This window comes from Grammomys surdaster, unplaced genomic scaffold (assembly GCF_004785775.1).
Source record: "Grammomys surdaster isolate TR1022 unplaced genomic scaffold, NIH_TR_1.0 228, whole genome shotgun sequence".
NCBI lineage: Eukaryota > Metazoa > Chordata > Mammalia > Rodentia > Muridae > Grammomys > Grammomys surdaster.
The window spans coordinates 493646-514719 of NW_021604673.1; positions in this window are offsets into that span (position 1 = coordinate 493646).

Sequence of the window (21074 nt, forward strand, 5' to 3'; positions counted from 1 at the left end):
AGAAGAACAGCTTCTGCTACAAAATATCTGCCCCTCCCACAGTCCATGGAACACCCCTGTGTTCACTATAAAAAAGAGCTCAAGGGGATGGAGAGTACTACAAGACTTGAGGACAATTAACAAAAGCATGTAAGTCTGGGGATTTCCCCAAAGATGGCTGCCTACATCTCAGTCATCACTGCCAATGTCTCCCTACTAGCAATAGACATATAAACCTGCTTTGTTTCTATCCCTCTCCACCCCTGAGACTGCAAACACTTTGTGTTCTCAATACCTCCTATTAAAAACTGTGGCCCAGCCTTACGATATGAATAGACTACTGTCCTCCTACAGGAAATGGCCAACAGACCAGCCATTTGTCAGGAGGCTGTAGCCACTACATTAAAACCTTATTTAGATAAAGGACTCAACATATATCACATATGGATGACATCTTAATATGGGGAGAATCTTCTACTTCCCCCTCCCAACTTAAAGACCAGCTAATGCCTCCCTATCTGCCCTGGGATTCAAAATAGCCCCTCATAAAATTCGAGTTATTCTGCCTATTGCGTTTTTAGGAACAAAAATCTCCCCCACCTCAATATGCCCCCTCAAGCCCACCCTTTATTTCCTTCAAAAACTCACTCTCACCTCCCTCCAGAGCTTTATGGGCAATCTTAACTGGCTTCGAACCTTGCTCCTCCAACCCACAAACACCCTTCAACCACTCTTTAACCTTCTAAAAGGTGATCAAAAGCCCTCCTCCCCAAGAACACTGATCCCTAAAACAATCCAAGCTCTAAATTCCATCAATGTAACCCTAAAATACATGGCTCTTGCTAGGTATAAACCCAACAATGCCTATACAGCTCTTTATTTTTAATCCCTCCCCTACACTTTGGGGAGCCCTATACCAACCCTAAGGGGGTGCTGGAATGGCTCCACACCCTGATGGGTGGCACATCACAAATTTTAAATGAAGTGGATACACTCGCTAGTATGATTTAAAAGGACAGGGACAGAGCCCTACAAATCCTAGGAAAAGAACCTGACATTCTTGTCACCCCTTTTCCCCCTTTTAATATTCAGTACCTAATCAAAAATCATTCCTGATTTGCTATCAGCTTAATAGGATTCCCAGGAAAAATTGACAACCATTATCTTGCTGAAAACTGGGCCTCTGCCCTCCCTCTGCAATGGCTGCCCCAAAACTATGTTCAAAAAAGCCAATAGATGAAGCCCTCTGATTATTTACTGTTGTGGTAAAAAGAGGAGCTACAACAACAATATACTACTCCCTTGAGCATGAACTATTATTTTTCCAATTCAGAGAGCTGCCATATCACTCACCCCAATACAAAGAATTATATGCTACCTATCTAGCCCTAAAAGAAGTCAAGGGCCTTCTTAACCTCTTTTCCAACAGTATGTATGCTGTCAATTTGCTCCCCTGGCTGTAAAGATCCTTTGTTAAACTAGATGTCAACCTACTTTCCCCTCTACTCATACAGGTTTCCACCCTGCTACAGGAAAGAGCCTCCCACATCTACATCCAACATGTCAGATCTCACAGTCCCAGCCAGGTCCAATATCTGAGGAAAATGCACTTGCTGACCAAGCTGCCTCAACAGGAACATACATAGTCTCCACTGAGCAACAGACCAATTCCATTTACACACACACACACACACACACACACACACACACACACACACACACACAAATATAAATGGGCTTCATGCCTGCTTCCCCCACATTCCCCTTGCTCAACTCCAAAGGATAATAAAAACATGCTCCTCTTGTGCATCCCTTATTACCACCCCAGCTTTACAAATGATGGGCACCTATCCCTGATTGATGTCACTCGTTCTCAATTTGGTAGACAGAAATACGTTTTTGTTACCATAGATACATACTTGCATTTGGTCTACAGCCCAAACAAGTAAAAACTCAAAATGGTTAATTTCACCATACACTCTGCATTCTTGCCATCATGGGCATTCCTCAACAAATAAAAAATGAAAATGGCCTTGTCTTCATTAGGTCTCAATTTAAAACTTCCTACACACGTTGGGAAATTGCCCAGAATAAAGGGATTCCCCACAACACTCAGGGTCAAGGAATAGTAGAAAGAACACAACAAACCCTAAAAGCCCAACTCCTAAAACAAAAGACAACCACTTACCCTCCTAATGTACAATTAATGATAGCTCTGACTACACTAAACATATTTAACATCTACCAAAACTCTAAACACCTTCCTATCTCCTTCCATTGACACACACCAAAATTAATGCCCACGTCATCCTGGTTTGTGTTTTCCCACAGGACCAGCCTAAGCCTATCTGGGTTCCTGCCAGAAATATCCAACACCACCCTACAAACCAAGAAGATGGCCCACATCTCACTGGTTGATCAAGAACAGAGGAGGAGGAGACAAAGGAAGCACCACACCCAGAGGAACAGCAAGATCTCCTGGAAGGACATTCATGACCAGGTGACTGCCGCCCAGGCCATATTTCCTCCACAAGCTCCCCTCTCTTCTATTGTCTTGGCTGTTTTTGTCATTCTTCATACTAATTCTGCTTCTGCCCAGCCTCTACCTAGCCTTCCTAACACCTAACACTGGAGATTCTTCACTAGGGAAACCTACAACTGACACAACAAAGTCACAGGAACCCAGGATTGCCCACTTCAAGTATGTCAGACCAGGATTGAGATCCCCCTACACCAGGATTTCATCTCTACTACTCCCAGCCCTTTCCACTGTTTTCCTTACTGAAACACAGGTGAATGTCTCCAGGAGGTCTCCACTTATGGAGGCTGCAGACATTGGAGCTATAGAGTGGAATCCACCAGCTGCAGCGGCACCATGCTTACCAACATTAAAAATCATTTTCAGTTTTTCATCATGAGCAACCCATGGGATGGATGTTGGTGAACTGGAGTCATGGGTAAACTCTATCCTAATGGCTATGCCAAATACCCCATAGCTGACATACATGTCTCCTGTGAGATTGGTCCTGCCTCCAAATCAGTCTTTACCTATGTTAATATTCTTCAACAGGAAAATTAATCTCAGAAGGAACTCCAAGCTACCATCTCCTGGCTATAATACAGCCAATATGCAGCTGACCTCCTTCCCTTAACCACCCACCCGAACTGCTCCCAATGCTTTTTCTGTGCTTCTCTCTCCATACCTTTATTAGCAGCTGTTCCCATTAACATTTTCGTTCATGAACTCCATGGAGCCTTACCCACAAGAAAAGGACAAGACAGTTCTCTCTTTGACATTTTGTCTTGTAGGAACTTTCTCAAAACCTCATCTTACATGCACCCATGACATCACCATCACCAAATCAGTGTGTATTAAAACTCTTGCTCTCCTCTGGTATAAAGGCACTACAGGTTCCTGTGTTAACACCACTTTTTAAGGCTCCTACACCCCAGTGATAACTATTCCCCAGTCTTATCTCTACGAACCTGAAGAACTTGCCTTGCAGATGGGAGGAAGCTGAAATAAGAGAGAAATCTTCATCCCTCTGCTTGTTAGACTGGGCCTCACTGTCCCATTGGGTGTGATAAGAACTACTGGAGCAGCCCTTGTTCAAACATATCTGGGCAGTGACTTCCAGGACAAGCACAAACAGGCAGTAGTCTCCACTGCAGATAGCCTTGAGTCTCTCCAAGGCCAGATAACCTACTTAGCAGGAATTGTTCTCCAAAACCAGAGGGCTCTGGACTTACTGACTACTGAACAGGGAGGGACTTGCAGTTTTCTGGGGGAGGAATGTTGCTTCTATGTTGATGAATCTGGGCTGGTAGAACAAGATGTACAAATACTCAAAGAGCTCTGAGGAGATTCTCTGAGCATTCGATGTTCCCAATACCCCTACCCCTTGGTACTCTAACCCCTTGGTAGCTTGGCTTCTTCCCCTCCTTGGCCCCATACTAGCCATTGGAGCCTTGCTTCTTTTGCTACCTTGCCTCATCCAATTTCTAAAACAGCACACGAGTAGCATTGCAAAGATCATTACTAATCAGGTCTGAGTTCAATATCTAACTGTTCCCAACATAGGACACAGTTATTCTGATGACACCTCTCTTTTACAAAAAGACAAGGAGGCATTGTAGGGCAGTAGACTATGCCAGGAAACTTGGTGAGGTCAAGTGGGTTTGGAAGCTCCAGCACCTCATACCAGAGGATGGTGCTTCACTTGTTTTGACAAGGCCCCTGTCACATGACCACAGCACCCCATGGAGAGGATTGTGACAATCAGTCACATAGGGGCAGTGCCCCAAGCCCCTCCATATACAGATGAGGCATCCCTAACATTTCATACCACACCAATAGCATCTGCTGTCAGACCTCAATCTACCCCAAAACGCATATAAGACCTTATCCAGAGGAAATAAAGGTGTAAGAATTATTCCATCAGGGCTGTTCTGAGCGCTTCTGTCATATAAGAGCAGTAACACTTCCTGAGTAAGAGAGTTTACCCCCAAAACTTTCACTGCTGAAAGCTGCCAGGTCCACCATGGTTACTTTCTGCTGCTAGCTACCCCCTACCTATCTGCTACAACTTGCCTGCTAGCAGAGACCCCCATCAGCTCTGCACAAGATCTTGCTGCTTCCTGTCAACTCTGGAGTAATGGTAATGGTTGACTGGTTCCCCACCCACAGGGGAAGAGAACAGTGACTATCTCAATCTGACTACCCCCTCCCCTTTGCTTGACCACTCCTGCCCAACCAGAGGCCCTGTAGGTCTCGTAAGAATAGCTCTGGTATACAGACCAACAGCCATTACATGCCTGTAGCCTCAGTGCTGTTGGATAGGAGGATAAAGACAGGAAATTTGCTGATGTTTGTTGGCTGCCAGCCTGGCTCCAAGGTTAGTGAGAAACTCCATCCAAGGGAATAAGGTGTAGTGATAAAGGAGAACTGCCAGTGACCTTCTTTGATCTCTGTGTATATGAACCTTAATACACCACACACATATACATGCACTATACAGAGAGAGAGAGAGAGAGAGAGAGAGAGAGAGAGAGAGAGAGAGAGAGAGAGAGAGAGAGAGAGATTGGCTTTCTATGCTGGCACTTTTACTATGAATAGTTTGTGAAAAGGTGTCAGTATAACTCATCCATCTAAGTGGGATGTGACAGAACATCCATAGCTAGGCTACATGACAAGATAATTAAGCAAGGGTGGTACTGTCTCCAGTCAATCAATAGAAACTGATGTGAGGAGGTCTCACACAGTGCTCCTCTTTTTTGGAAAACAAATCTTTGTCACCTCAAGATAATCTAAGCTAGTCCCCCTACCCCCCCCCACACACACACACACAAATCATGAGAGGAAGGAATCTGGAGAGGCAAGTCCTCAGCTGTCGACTTTTAGATACTGAGTGGCGATTTCCTTCAGGTCACTATAGATATTCATTAGAATCAAGACCCTGCAGGTGCTCCTTCAAAGTGCTGACAGGCTACCTCCAATCCCTGTAGATGTTCCCCCATTCACTGCTCACTAAAGTCCAAATCTTCTCTGCTACCTAAATAGAAGAACAAAACAGACATTAACAACATTCATCCTCTTATTTAGAGGTCTAATGTAGTTATACCTGTTGTCCTCATTCACAACAGATTAAGGTGACATCAGGGGCATGTGGCAAAAAGAAGATATCTGGACCTATAACTCAGATGTGGAAGAGAACTAGTATTCACAAACACAAAAATACATAAAGAAAATTTGTACTATATAGAAAATAGAACACAATCTGACTTACAAAGAAGGAAAGCCTGTAATAATACAGATGTGCCTGTAGGTCAGTAAGCTAAAGGACAGAAGCCTTTCACTGAAGGGTTCTACATCACTTACAGAAAGTATCAAAAATAATTGTTTCGAGGCTGGACATTCTGTCTTGTGGGAATACAGTGCAGAATGGTAGATGAGGACACCTGATGTCATCTTCTGGCTTCCATATACAGGTATATAAACCCATGTGCCCTCATACACACAAGTAAATGCAAACTATTAATGGTACACTCATGAAAAAAGAAAATACAATGTTATTTGTAAGTGGTGAAATAAGGGGAAGATTAGGTTATTACCTAAATGTGTAGTTTCATTTATTTAACTCTTAAGTATCTTTTGTATGAAAGCATTATTATAGTCATCTTACAAGAATCTTCTACGGTTGTTAACTATAAAACTATGCATATGTACCAAACTCAAAGAACTAATAAAACTTTGGGGGAAACTCTCCTTCTCTCCTTCTCTCTCTCTCTCTCTCTCTCTCTCTCTCTCTCTCTCTCTCTCTCTCTCTGTGTGTGTGTGTGTGCACACGCGAGTGTGTGTACCCCACATACAAAAGTGGTACTAATTTACTAAACCAAATTTCTCACATCTTCTCCAGGCTTTAGGCTTGATTTACCATCCTTGACATACCCACAGGTCCACACTACACTGCATCCAACCTTTCCACCTAGCTAGATCTTCCACCCACAACCTTGTCCATGGTCTAGCCCAGTGAGGTTCCCTAGCCATCCTCATTCACACACACTCCCTGATCTATCAGATTTAGCCCAGATCCCACATCTAGCACCCTGGCCTAGCCTGAGCTCACCTGCCTGCATTTGAAAGTAGCTCTGGGCTTCTGCCAATACTGGCTCTACCTATCTCCAATGCATAGATTACTTGCACAGCACATCAAAAATTTTTATCCATCCAAATTACCCCTATACTCTAGGCTTGGACCAGAGGACACATCCTGTACACCAGCTCAATTACCTCTATCCACCAGACTTCATTCCACTCAAGCCATTTCTAACTTCTAAGCCCAACCAGCCCACATATCCTCTATTCTATCCCAACCCACTCTGTCCATAACAGAAGCAGAACAACAGCAACAAAAAACATGCATATGCCCAGATTTCATCTCAAACAAATATCAACAACAGAAACAAAAAAGACATTATCTTCTCACCAAAAGCAACCAAATGTTTCCGTAGGTGAAATCTAGGACACAGAGAACAATCATAAACTATATCAAAGAGTTCAATCAGCTTAAAGAAGACACAGAGAAACAGCTCAATGAAATTAAGATAAAGATCTTAAGGACAAAGAACTGAGTGGTACCAAAGAGAAGATAAACATAAGAACTTATAGAATATATATATATATATATATATATATATATATATATATATATATGCATATATATGGAGGGTTTATGTGTGTGTATATATACACAGAGGATGGATATGAGAGAGGATAATACACACATGGTGTGCGTGCGCGCGCGTGTGTGTGTTTGTGTGTGTGTGTGTGTACAACCTGTGTTCCAGCTAGTCCAGCAATGACTGTCTATGAACAGAAGATACAAGAATCCAGTAGTTTTTAGGCCACTAGTCTGGATGTTTCAGCTGGTCTTCAGTATATGCCAGAATCCTGAAGAATTTAGGTTCTAATGCCAGAGAAAAAATGGACTTGCTAGCCAGAGTGAGAGCAAGCAAACAAAAAGAAAGAAAACTGCTTTATTCCATATCTTTTATGTAGGCTACCATCAGAAAGTGTGGCTCAGATTAAAAGGGAATCTTACTACATCAAAAGATCTGAATTAAAGGTGTATCTTCCAACCCCAAAGATCCAGATTAAAAGTAGGTCTTTTCATTTCAAATAATTAAAAAAAAACCTAATCCATCACAGGTGTGCCCAGTCATTTGAGTTTTAGTTAACTCTAGATGTAGTCAAGTTAACAACCAAGAATAACCATCACAAGGAGATAGAAACAAGAAGATAGACTATCAGGACCTGAAGATAAAGTAGAGGATCTAGACAAAATAAGCAAGTAATATAAATGTTTAAAAATAGGAAAGGAAACAAACAGAAAATGTAGTATTCCACGAAGAAATAGCCCTTTGAATTAAAGGTATGGATGAGGGAGAAGAATCCCAAGTGAGTGTCATAGATCATAGAAGAAAACATCCTCAAACTAAGGAAAGACACATCCCTACAGATACAAGAAGCACACAGAAAAACATATTGATAGCACCAGAAAAGAACATGTCCACAGCATATCATAGTTAAAACACTAAGTATATATAACAATTAAAGTGTTTTTGAAAGCTTCAAGAGAGAAAACACAAGTCACATATAAAGGAAAATCCATGAATAACAACTGATTTCTCAATGGAAACTTTGAAAGCCAGAAGAGCCTGGAGCAATGCATTCCAAATCCTAAAAGACTGTGGCAGCAAGCTAGACTAATGTTCCTAGCAAAACTGTATGCCAAATTGAAGCAGAAAGAAAAATTTCAAATAACACAAGCAGTTCAAAAAAATATAGCCAAGAAAATCCAGAAAGCATTATTTCAGGCTGAAGAGAAAATGTAGCAGAGAGACAGTGGAGAAAAAATATCAAGCTATAATTATCAAAACACAAAATACCCCTGAGAACACAAAGAACAATACCAAAAATCAACACCACACCAAAAAACAACACTATGATGACCACAATTAACACATGAATTTCGATAATAACTTTATTTGATTTGATTCAAATCAGAAGAGAAAGGCTGACTGAGTAGATCAAGGAACAAAATCAGTCTGTGTGTTGTATATGTAGAAAAAAACATATCTTAGTTTTAAAGATTGGCACTGCATCAGAGTAAAAGGATGGAGAAAACTGCTTCAATCAAATGGGACCCAGGAGCAAATGGGCATAGCTATCTAATATCTCACAAAATAGACTTCAAACTAAATCTAATCAGAAGAGATTAAAGAGAGACACTTCATTATAATCAAGGGAATGGTTAATCAAGAAGACTTTGCTATTTGAAACATATATGAATCAAAGTCTTGGGTTCCCAGGATCATAAAATCTCTTCTACTGGATTTAAAACACAGGTAACACCACTCTACTAACATCAATAAGTGATTTCAATACCCCAGTCTATTAACATCAGTAGATGATTTCAATACCCAACTTTTTCCAACAGACAATTCCTTTGAACAAAAAATAAATAAATAGAGAAATATCAGAATTACTTGACATCACACATCAAATGGACTTTAACTGATATCTATAGAATATTTTAGCCAAACACTAAAGAAGCATATTCTTCTCAAAATCACAAGGAAGCCATTCTAAACCAGAAGACATCCATCTTAGCTTTTAAGCTTTCATAAAACCATAGAGGCTAAGTACAAAGTAAGTGACTGGGAGGAATCTCCCTAGGAAGGGGAAATAGAATAGATAGTTAGACACAGACAAGGGGCTGGAATGGGAGGTTAAATGGGGAGGAGAAAGAAATAGCGGGGTAAGGGAGGAACATCTAAAAATAAGGGTCATTTGAGGGGTTGTATGAAAACCCAACACAGCCAAAGTTTCTTAAAATATATGCATATATGAACAAAATCTAAATTGAATCACAAAATAACAGGGGAGACAAAGCTCCAACTAGATATCTCTCACCACCAAGTGAAACTTCCAGTGCCAGAAATAGGTCACAACTAATTGAGGTATTAGCCAAAGGGGCTCAATGGAAGCCCTTAAACAATTCAGGCTATTTCCTAGGCTACTAGTTGCTCTCTGAAAACTGATCTTATTGCTGATGACAATACATACATGTCTCATTGAACAAGTCATTCTGGTGCCCAACTAGAGCCCTACTGATGAGTATTTACAGTGCATTATTTTGGCTTTTTAAAAAAAATAACCTTACTGGTTTTTTTTTGATTAGTTATTGGTTTTCCAACTGTTTCTAACTATATGTGTGTTTCTCGTGGTTTTTCATTGCTTTTTACACATTTGCTTAATTGGTTTGTTTTATTAAGATTTGTTTCTTTGCCTGAAAGAGATTGTGGAGTTGCATAGGCGAGATACATTATAAATAACCTATTTTCAATAAAAGGAAAAAATCCAGAAGAACACAATAAATGGCTTAATGATGCAATTCAAAATGTTGCTAAAAACAGAGACAGGCAAGAGGATCAATGGAATAGAATAGAAGATCCAGAAGTGAACCCCCATACCTATGGTCACTTGATCTTTGACAAAGGAGCTAAAACTGTCCAGTAGAAAAAAAAAGACAGCATTTTCAACAAATGGTGCTGGTTCAACTGGAAGTCAGCATGTAGAAGAATGCAGATTGATCCATACTTATCTCCTTGTACAAAGCTCAAGTCCAAGTGGATCAGGACCTCCATATAAAACCAGATACACTGAAACAAATAGAAGAGAAAATGGGGAAAAGCCTCAAATACATGAGCACAGGGGGAAAGTTCCTGAACAGAACACAAATGGCTTATGCTCTAAGATCAAGAATTGACAAATGGGACCTCATAAAACTGCAAAGCTTCTGTAAAGCAAAGGACATTCTCAATAGGACAAAGCAGCAACCAACAGATTGGGAAAAGATTTTTACCAATCCTACATCTGATAGAGGGCTAATATCCAAGGTGTATAAAGAACTGAAGAAATTATCCTGTAGACAATTTAAATAACCCTTTTAAAAATGGGGTAAAGAGCTAAACAAAGAATTCTCAACTGAGGAAAATTGAATGGCCGAGAAGTACCTAAAGAAGTGTTCAACATCCTTAGTCATCAGGGAAATGCAAATCAAAACAACCCTGAGATTCCACCTCACACCAATCAGAATGGCTAAGATCAAAATCTCAGGTGACAGCAGATGGTGTCGAGGATGTGGAGAAAGAGGAACACTCCTCCATTGTTGGTGGGATTGTAAGCTGGTACAACCACTATGGAAAGCAGTCTGGTGGTTCCTCAGAAAATTGAACATAGTATTACCTAAGGACCCAGCTACACCACTCCTGAGCATATACCCAAAAGATGTTTCAACATACAACAGGGACACATGCTCCACTATGTTCATAGCAGCCTTATTTATAATAGCCAGAAGCTGGAAAGAACCCAGATGTCCTGCAACAGAGGAATGGGTACAGAAAATGTGGTACATTTACACAATGGAGTACTACTCAGCTATTAAAAACAATGAATTCGAGAAATTCTTAGGCAAATGGACGGAACTAGAAAATATCATCCTGAGTGAGTTAACCTAATCACAAAAGAACACACGTGGTATTCACTCACTGATAATTGGATATTAGCCCAGAAGCTTGCAATACCCAAGATTCAACTGACAGACCACATGAAGCTCATGAAGAAGGAAGACCAAAGTGTGGGTGCTTTGGTCCTTCTTAGAAAGAGTATCAAAATACTCAACCAGAGATACCCGGGTCTACACCTCCAGCCTGAGAATACAAAGGGAGGGTTTCATGGCTCCACCTGTATAGGTAGTTGAGGATGACCTTGTCAGGCATCGGTGGAAGAGGAGGGCCTTGGTCCCTGAATGTTTGGACTCCCTAGTGTTGGGGAATTCCAGAGCAGGGAGACGGGAATGGGTGGATGTTGGGAGCACACCCTCATAGAAGTAGGAGGAGGGGGGATGGGATAAGGGGTTTTAGGGGGGTATGCGAGAGGGGATAACACTGAAAGTAAATAAATAAAATATTCAATTAAAAAACAGATAATGGGTCTGGCAATTGTAGTCGAGCAGTTGAGACTTTTTGTCAACAATTTGTTACGGGGATTTTGTATAATCCTCAAGGTCAAGGTATTGTGGAAGGGGCCCATGGAACTTTAAAAAGATTGGTGAGACATACTGTTGCTGAGACAAAGAATGATGCAAACCTGTGAGCTTGCTGAGTGCCCTGACAAGGGTGACTGGTGAGCTGTATTGGACATATGTTCCTGACCCACCTTTATTTGACTATATCCCAGATGGGACAACCTGTCTTGCCTCAAGTTTTTAGACCTTGTTGGATAGAGAATCAAAAAGAGAAATTATAATGTCTCTTGTATTCTTCTTAAAGGTGACCAGCTATTAGGACTCAATCATGTACTAGTCTAGAAATCAATCCAATATTTGAAATAACAGTCTACTTTTGGAAGACTGGATCTGGACTTTGTCAGAGACAATAGCTCACTATGATGTTTCGATAGCAAGAGATAAAGTTGGGACAGGATCTGTGTTTCAAACAAGGGTTAGTGCATGTTTTAAGGCTCTTTTAATTGTCAAGCTAAAATTGGTTTTGTCTCTTCTACAGTATTTATTGTAAGTTGCATTGACTGTATAATTTCCAATTGTGTTAGTGTGTTGAAACCTGACATGTCTGTTACGGGGGATCTATCAACCAGCTTTTGTCTTACTGACTTGAGTATTAGAAAACCTTGATTCGCTGAAAAATGCTTGAAAGTGCTGGAAGAAGTGAGTTAGGCTTTAAGCAGAAGCAAGAGGGTAGTGGGCTTGATTATTGCTGGTATAACAGCTTTAATTTCATTAATTGCTAGCACCACTGCTTCTGCAATAGCGTTGACACAAGGAGTTAAGACAGGAATCTAAATTTTAGGCTAGAACAAGGAAGTAGGCTTCAGACATGAAAATGACCTTCGGCTAGGATAGGGAAGTAGGCTCAGATACTTTGGTCATCCTGATAAGCCTTTAGAAACAGTAATCACGGAAGTTTTTCACGTAATTGCATTTAATGCCTTGTCTTTTCTTTGACTATTTGTGTTTATTGTATTTCTTGTTCCTTGACTATTTGCATCTATTGTATTGCTAGATCCTCAACCTAGAACTGACCTTAATATATGCATGTAATTAAAGTGGTATAAAAGTATAAAGGAAGAGGGGTATAGGATAGGGGATTGTAGGGAGGGGAAATGGGGAAAGAGTATGACATCTGTATTGTAAATAAATAAAATATCCAATAAAAAACACACAAAAAAACACAAAATGTTGCTTTAAAAAAGCAACAATGTCAACAATTAACAAGTCGGACTTCATGATTAAAAGGCTGTGCGTGGCTGAAGAATCAATCAACTAGAAGAAGAGGAAGTTCACAATTTGGAGAGGAACTTTGCTAGCTATATATCTGGCAAATAATTAATAGCCAGAACACAGAAAGAATTCAAAAAAACAAAAAGTTTTGAAAAATGAAAATTTAGAAAATGAGCCTGAGTCTTTCTCCAAAAATAAACACACACAGAGAGACACACACAGTCACACACAGACACACACACATGCCTCCACAGAAGTACAAACTCAAAAATGTTCATCATCATTAGAAATTAGGAAAATACAAAACAAAACAACTTGCAGATTTTCTCTTCCCTCAGTCAGAATGGCAAAGATCAATAAAACAACCAACAGCAAATGCCAGAGGGAATGCAAGGCAAATGAAACTGATTGCTCAGTGGGATTGCAAACTGGTGTGCCAATTGCAGATCAGTGTAGAGAATTCTCAAAAAGCCAAAAGTAGGTCCTACCATATGACCCAGCTATACCACTCCTTGGCATATATGTGCTCAAAAGATTAAACATCCTACTCTACAGATACTTGCTCAGAGACGTTCATTGCTGCTCTGTTCACAATAGCTAAGAAATGGAAACAACCTAAATGTCATTCAACCAACAGATGGATAATGACAATATGATACATGATACTATTCATCTGTAAAGAAAAACAAAAACATGAACTTTACAGGTAATGTTATAACTACAAAAGTGATTACATAAGAGTAAGGTAACTCAGACCCAGAAAGACAAATGTCATATGTTCTCTCTCATCAGAGGCTTCTGGTTCCAAATCTTAAGATGTGAGTACATAGACTGAGGTAACTACAGAAACAAGGAAAGTGAAAAAGGACCATTGCAAGGATAAGGTATGTGGGAGAGCAATAGATAAGAATAGCAGGGTACAAGTTATCTGATCTAAAGTATAGAGAGCGAGGGAGACAAACAGAAGATGGGGGGGGAAGGGAGGTGAAATAACAGTAGACATTTGAAAATATAAAGAATCAGACTACTACGTACCTACAAAACAAACAAAACTTCTATAATACATACAAATATTCTGTGTATGAATATACAAATACAGATTAAATGAAAATTTCTCATTTGTGCTAACAATACATCCTAGGGCCAAAAGACAAACAAACAAAACCCCAATACCAAGCATAAGCCCTCTTTTGAGTTGTTGCTCAGAGTTATCTAAGAGACTCCCAAAGCATTACAGGCTATTTCTACTGCCTTTGTTTGTCCTCCAGAGGTGTAAGGTAAGTCCTATTGCTGAAGATACCATGTACTTCAGAAACATGGCCAGAGACTCCCTGAGCTGGAACTGATTTGAAAGCCTCATTCCTGCGGACTAGATTTTATGGTATCAAAAGAAGCCAGGCAAGCTTCCAAAGGAAGAAAGCAACTAACAGTCCTAGCCAGATATAATATCCATGAACCACAACAACCACAGGCATGGCACAATAACACTAAGGGCTCAGTGGTAACATAGCTACCTGGGCAGTAACCAACAGCTCTCTAATTTTTCTTAAGACCCACTTAACAAGAGGGAAATAATGCCTGGTACTGGAATCCTAGCCAACAACCCAGAGCTAGTGCAGTCACGGATCTTGAAGAAAAACCCCAAACTGCCGCTTTATTAAACCAGCATAATCCCTTACAGTCTAAATATTTGTTCTTATATGCACAGATAAGTATAGTTCTCAGCCTTCAAGGAAAACTTCTCTTTGCAACAGATGGAGACCATTACAGAAAACACACAACCAATTAAAATGAAGACTGTGGAGCCCAGTCCCAGTGGATACATCTACAAAACAATCTCTACATTTAAGCCTCAGGAAACATTGCAGAAGAAAAGGAAGCAGAAAGACTATAAGCAAGGCAATCAGGGAGTTTGCTGTGGGACTGTGTCTCCTAGCAATGTCAGAAGCTACAGCCACAAAGTCTCACCACCATGCCTGCATAAACACGAGCTGAATAAGGACAACAATAGACATGCCAATGTGGACAGGAGAATGACCAGAGGGCTACAACCTTACACAAAGAACTACATGCAACTGAGGAATGCTCAGAGTAGGAGAAATATTCTTTCCCAGGAAACACACCAATTGGTTAACAATATCAAATGGTCAGATCTGAAAACATACATTATATAGACTGATCAGGTTATATTTAGAAATACAAGCACATGTTACTACATGTATACATATATGCATGTAATAACAATTAACAAAAATATTCCATGAATTTTTAATTGGCAAGGAGAGTTATATGGCAGCATTTGGAAATAGGAAAATGCCTGGCCTTCCCACAGTTCTTGTTAACCTGAATTTTTTTTGTAGTGTCACTACTCGGCTTCAGTTTTCTACTGATTATATTTTCCTGCCTGAATATTTTATCCATCTGTGACTCATTCCAATCCCTCAACAATGTTTACTTTCTTCCAGTTAACTATTAAAGTCAACTTCCCCTAAGCAACCCCGGGATTACACAAAGAAAATGCTCTCTGTAGGCCTATTTCAGCAGGGTATAATTTCCTGATAGTCCCATTTTTAAAAGAAAATATGTATGCAAATCAGCCTGTATACATACATTTCTAGAATTGCTTTTTTCCCCTAAAGGCTATCTCATTCCATGATTTTTACTTGCTTAAGAGGTAAGTAGAAAAAGTGGAAGAATAGTTGTCACTTTGCTGCTTAGGTTCATGGCAAATTAACTTGCTTCTTTCTTTCACAGGAGAGATAATCTAGATTCAGTTGTTCTTTCTTCATTCTGCATGGCCAAGGAATAGTACAAAAGCATAGGCAAGTATTTCATTTCTAAGGGAGTTTCTCTTTGTTAGGTTCTCTAAATCATTCATTTCCAGAATCCAACACCAAGGTATTTTCTTTTCCTCAGTAATGAGGAGTAGCAAGTGAGTTCAAAGGAACCCACAAATATTGCATATGACTAGTTGCATGGTAATATTATAATGAAAAACTGAAAGTTAATGGTAGCTGGGTCAGAGATGTTTTATGCTTACTGTATGTATTAGTTATTTTCTTATTCCTGCAATGAAATATCTTGATAAAAGAACCTTAAGGAAGAATGAGTACAGTTTCAGACCATAGTCCATCATAGCGAGAAAGGCATGACAGCAGACACAGGAAGCTGTCTGGTTATAGTCAAGTAGCAAGAGTGAACACAAAGTGAGGTCAGGCTTTAAAACTTTAAGGCCTGTCCTCTAAGCCTATATCCTATGACCCACTTCCTCTAGCAAACATCCACCTCCTAAAGGTTCCACAATCTTTTGAAGTAATGCCTCCAGCTAAGGAACACAAGAGTTCAAACACATGAGCCTATGAGGGACATTTTACATCAAACCACAACAGTATGCAAACTCTGGTCCAATACTCAGAGAGCTGGTAACTGCTTATTTTGAACATATTTTCATAGATTCCATCTTAAAAATGGTTCCAGCAAGGAAATTTTTAAATTGCCTTCCCACTGCAAACTATGCTCACTTCAGAACATGTTAGCAATTCAAAATTGATATTCTAAAAATACTAATAATGTGCATATTCTTTTCCATCTGGGTAAAATTAGACTTATTGTGTATTTTTATCTACTTATCATAGATAATGTGGTTAACAAGAACCTTCTAAATACTATTGTGTTTTAAAAATAAAACAACCAAGCTGGAAGCTAAATTTATCAATTGAAACCATGCTGAGTGTGTTGTCCTAGAGCCTGTGGAATGCTTTCCTTCCTTTAAATCAAATGATCATTTTCTATTTTCCAGCATTACTCATCAGCTTATATTTCAGGCTTTCAGCAAATGAGGTTTTGACGAACTTTTTTTCTCCAATTTCTTTGAAGGCCAGAATACACTGTGTGAGCATGAATATATAGATTATCCATCCATCACTGTTATGACAGCTCCCCACCTAGACATTTGATCAATAGCACAAGGTCTTGCTCAGTTACCTTGTCACAAATCTTGTTAAATTACTTCTAAATGTAACCACACAGAAATAAATAAAATGAGACTATAAATATAGGAGTTGATAATCAGTGGGTTAGATATATATATGAAAACACATTAAATGCTGTATTCTTTCAATGTTGGGGAAGAGCTTAAAACAAGATAGAAGTTCTTAGGGCTAGAGGATGAGTCAGCAGGTAAGAGCACTTGCTAGGCAAGCTTGAAGACCTGAGTTCAAATCCAAGCATTCACATAAAAATCTGAGCTGAACTGCACATATCCCTGTGACTCTAGCCAATTGCCTCTGAAATAATTTCCTTGAATTTTTGAGTAAACAAAGTAACTATTTACCACAACATACATCTACAAAGGAGATTTATTAGTTCTTTTCTTGTTTCTATGACCAAACACCTGACAAGAAGCAATTTATGGGCAGAAGGGTTTATTTTGATTGCAGTTGGAGAATGATTTCATCATGTCTGGAAAGGCACTGTGACAGCAGTATCAGACAACCAGCCCCATTGACTACACAGTCAGAAAGAGGAGAATAGGCAGAAGAAGGGCTGGACTATAAAACCTCAAGTCTTGCCACTAGTGACCAACTTCATTCAAAAAAGGATCCACCTCCTGAAGGTTCCACAACCTTCCAAAAGAGCGTCCTCAGCTGGAGACAACATGTTCAAACAAATGAGCCTCTAAGGAACATTTCAAATTCAAAACCCAACAGGAGATTTATACCTACACGCTCATTTTCCAAGAGGGAAATAATAGGGCTGTGGCTGCTCCAGTGATCTTGGTGACAACACAATCAAGACTGCCCCAGTTGCTATGGAGACCAAAAGCCCTTGGATCAAGTTCACAGTGCAGTGCTTTGGAAACAGCCCTGCCAGCAGCTGTTGGCATCGGGACCTTGCTATAAAGAAGTCACAGAAGGGGAGGGGACAGTAATTGTTTTCCATTGAAAGTAAGGCACACAAAGAGCATGCAGTGGGAGAATGACTGACCTAGATGCTATCAGAGGATTTAATGAACCCACCCTGGCTAGCAATGTTTTAAAAACCACCCTAACTGCTCAGCAAATGAATCCTGGTATGAGTCTCCTCAGAAAGCTTTCTAAGGGGAGTGCACATGAGCTGCATAACCCAGAGCCAGCTGAAACAACAGCTGGGAGAAGAGCAAATAAATAGGTCAGGTATTTTAGGAGATAAACGTATGCTCCCCAAGGTCTCTTGTGCAACTTTTATGAAAAGCAGGTGAAAGCATTTTTCTAGTTGTTTTAAACTTTTTTTTTAATAGGGGTGATGATATCTGAAATTCAACTGCAGGCTGATGATAATCTCCCATGGCCAATTACTTTCTATTGAACAGGAATTTGAATGTTTCAGAGATTTTTCTTAATTATGAGCAGAAAACATGGAAAGATGTGAAATCTTTAATACAACTTTCAATGTATTACAGTGATGACAAGCTGAGTAGTGGGTTTTTTTCGAATCTGTATATGTATACATGTTTGTATGCATGTGTGAGTACACAGGCACATGTATACATGTGATTTTGAAGGTCAAAGTTTAACAGTGAGTAATTTTCTCAGTCACTCGCCGCAATGTATATTAAGGCAGGATCATTCTTATTTGAACCCAGAGCTGCCAAATTCTGTTAGTCTAGTTAGCCAGACCACTCTGAGGATCCTTTGTTACCACCCCCCAAGCACTAAACTTATAGGAGGTCACCAATCATGTTTGGCATGTCCAAGGGTATTGAGGTTCTGAATGCTGATCCTCATGCCTGCACAACAAATAATTTACACAATGAACCATCCACCCAGCGCCCCCAAACTGCTTTTTTTTTAATTTATGGATAGCAAATGTTGTAAAGGAATCATGCAGTGATTTATTAAATTTTTCTTATGTAATCTAGTATCTAGCATGGAAAACCCAGGAATTGAAATCTGTGTGTATCAGAAGGCTTTTCTGACTGGAAAATATATGAACTAACAGAAAAACGTGTTGTCATAGGCTGGGCTTAAAAAAAAAATCCTCAATGGAAAACACAAAAGCCAAACTGATTTCTTTCCAAGCATGAGATCATAAATGAGTGAATATTGGTTGGTCAACAGCCACAGCACTGAATCATTCTTGGAAATGAGATGTTTTAAAGCACATTTGCTAGTGGGTGGAGTAGGCAATAGAACAATCACTGAAATTCATCCTGCCTTGAGTTAGAAAGGCAAACAGGAAAGTCTTGGCAGCAAGGCACTGAAATCCCATTGCTAGGGAACTATTTCAATATTTTCCCTTCAAGTTAATATTTAACTGTATGTTTTCTTCTTTCAACACTTTATCCTTATTGCTGAGCACCTGTGAATTCCTCACACTGAAGTAGATGGTACAAAAAAAGAGAGACAATAAACAATAAATCAGTTCCCTTACCTCTGTGAGACAAAAAATAAAATTGGGTTGAGTTATTAAAATGAGTACTTATGAAAAGGTACAATTTCATTCCTCTTTCTGCGATGGATACTCTGACAAAAAGCAACAAATTAAAGGGTTTGTTTGGTTTTGTTTCATCTCATGGTTTGATTGGTATAGCCCATTATTGGAGGGAAGTCGAGGATGAGACTTATATTCACAGTCAAGAATAAAGAGAGAATAAATACATATATTCTCACTGGCTAGAACACACTCAACTAGCTTTCTTCACTCATACAGTTCAGGGACCAGCTTAGGGAATAGTGGACTCAATATTCTTACACTGATTAACAATAAGTATGATCCCTTACAGACATACTCATAGGTCAACTTGATCTAGAAAATTCCTTATTAAGACTCCCTTCCCAATTGATTCCAAATTATGTCAATCTGACAGTTAAAACTAACCAGCACAGAAAGGAAATCCAGTCTTTCTGATTCAGCAATGGAAACACCTTAAAGCAGCAGTTCTCAACCTGTGTGGGTCACAATCCCTCTGGGGATCAAACAACCTTTTCACATCAGATATCCTGCACATCACCTATTTACATTACAGTTTATAACAGTAGCAAAACTACAGTTAGGAGGAAGCAACAAAAGTAATTTTATGCCTGGAGGTCACCACAGTGTGAGTGACTATATTAATGGGTTAATTAATTAGGAATGTTGAGAACCACTGATATAGAATTATAGATGATGGGAACAGAGCAAAGAACTGAGTCCAAAAGCAACAAACCTTGTTGTTGCACAAAGGACAAAATTTACATTCTGAGAACTGAACTCATTTTCTCCAACAGATGTCTGCTGACGTCAAAGCAATGAATGCCATATGTGGTAGAAGGGCCACTGTCCTGTGCCTTCTGAAAAGTTTACTGTCCTTTTGTACTAATCATGTGTGTTGTGCTGTGACAAAATACCTGACAAAAGTAACATAAGGAGGTGTACAGCTTAGCTTACAATTTGAAGGTACAGTCCATCATGGTTAGAGTAATCGTGGGGCACAGAGATTGAAGCAGCTGGTCACATTGCACACCCAATCAGAAAGCAGAGATATGAACGCTGGTGCTCAACTCTTCTCTTAGTTTTTATTCGGTCCAGTAGCCCACCCCATCCACAATTAAGGTGGGTCTTCCTATCTCAGTTAACCCAATCTAAATAATCCTTCACAGGTGTTCCCAGAAGTTTGTCGATCTCAAAATTACCCATTAAGCCCTTTGTGGCTGAAGGATATTCCGTTAAGAAACCCTTTCTGTCTGTCTTGGGTGGAGGCTTGGCTACTGTATTAAAAATCCAGTTCAAATTAGAAATCTAAGTTAAAAAGATTTTTAAAATGCTACTGTCATTAGTCACAGCCTGTTAAAAACAACACGTATCAAGCCAGGTGTGGTAGTACATGTGTGATGTCCCAGCACTTAGGAGATGAGGTAAGAGTATCATGTACTAAATGTGCTAAATGTCAGCATGGGCTCCACAGCATTTCCCATGTCAAGAAGTAAAAACAGATTACTGATTGCTAATAAACATTAATGAGAAATAAACATTTTCATAAATGAATGTTTGTATTTTTCTAACACATGCTTTTTGCTACACCTGTGAGAAGCTCAAAGTTTATTTCAATGTAATCTTTAATATAATGAATCCATTGACTACTCCAGTGAACTCAAGACCTACCAAGCAATGCAGTGTATCTTACCTTTCTCTCGTATTTATGTACATTTCTCAATCTCTCTCTCTTTCTCTCTCTCTCTCTCTCTCTCTCTCTCTCTCTCTCTCTCTCTCTCT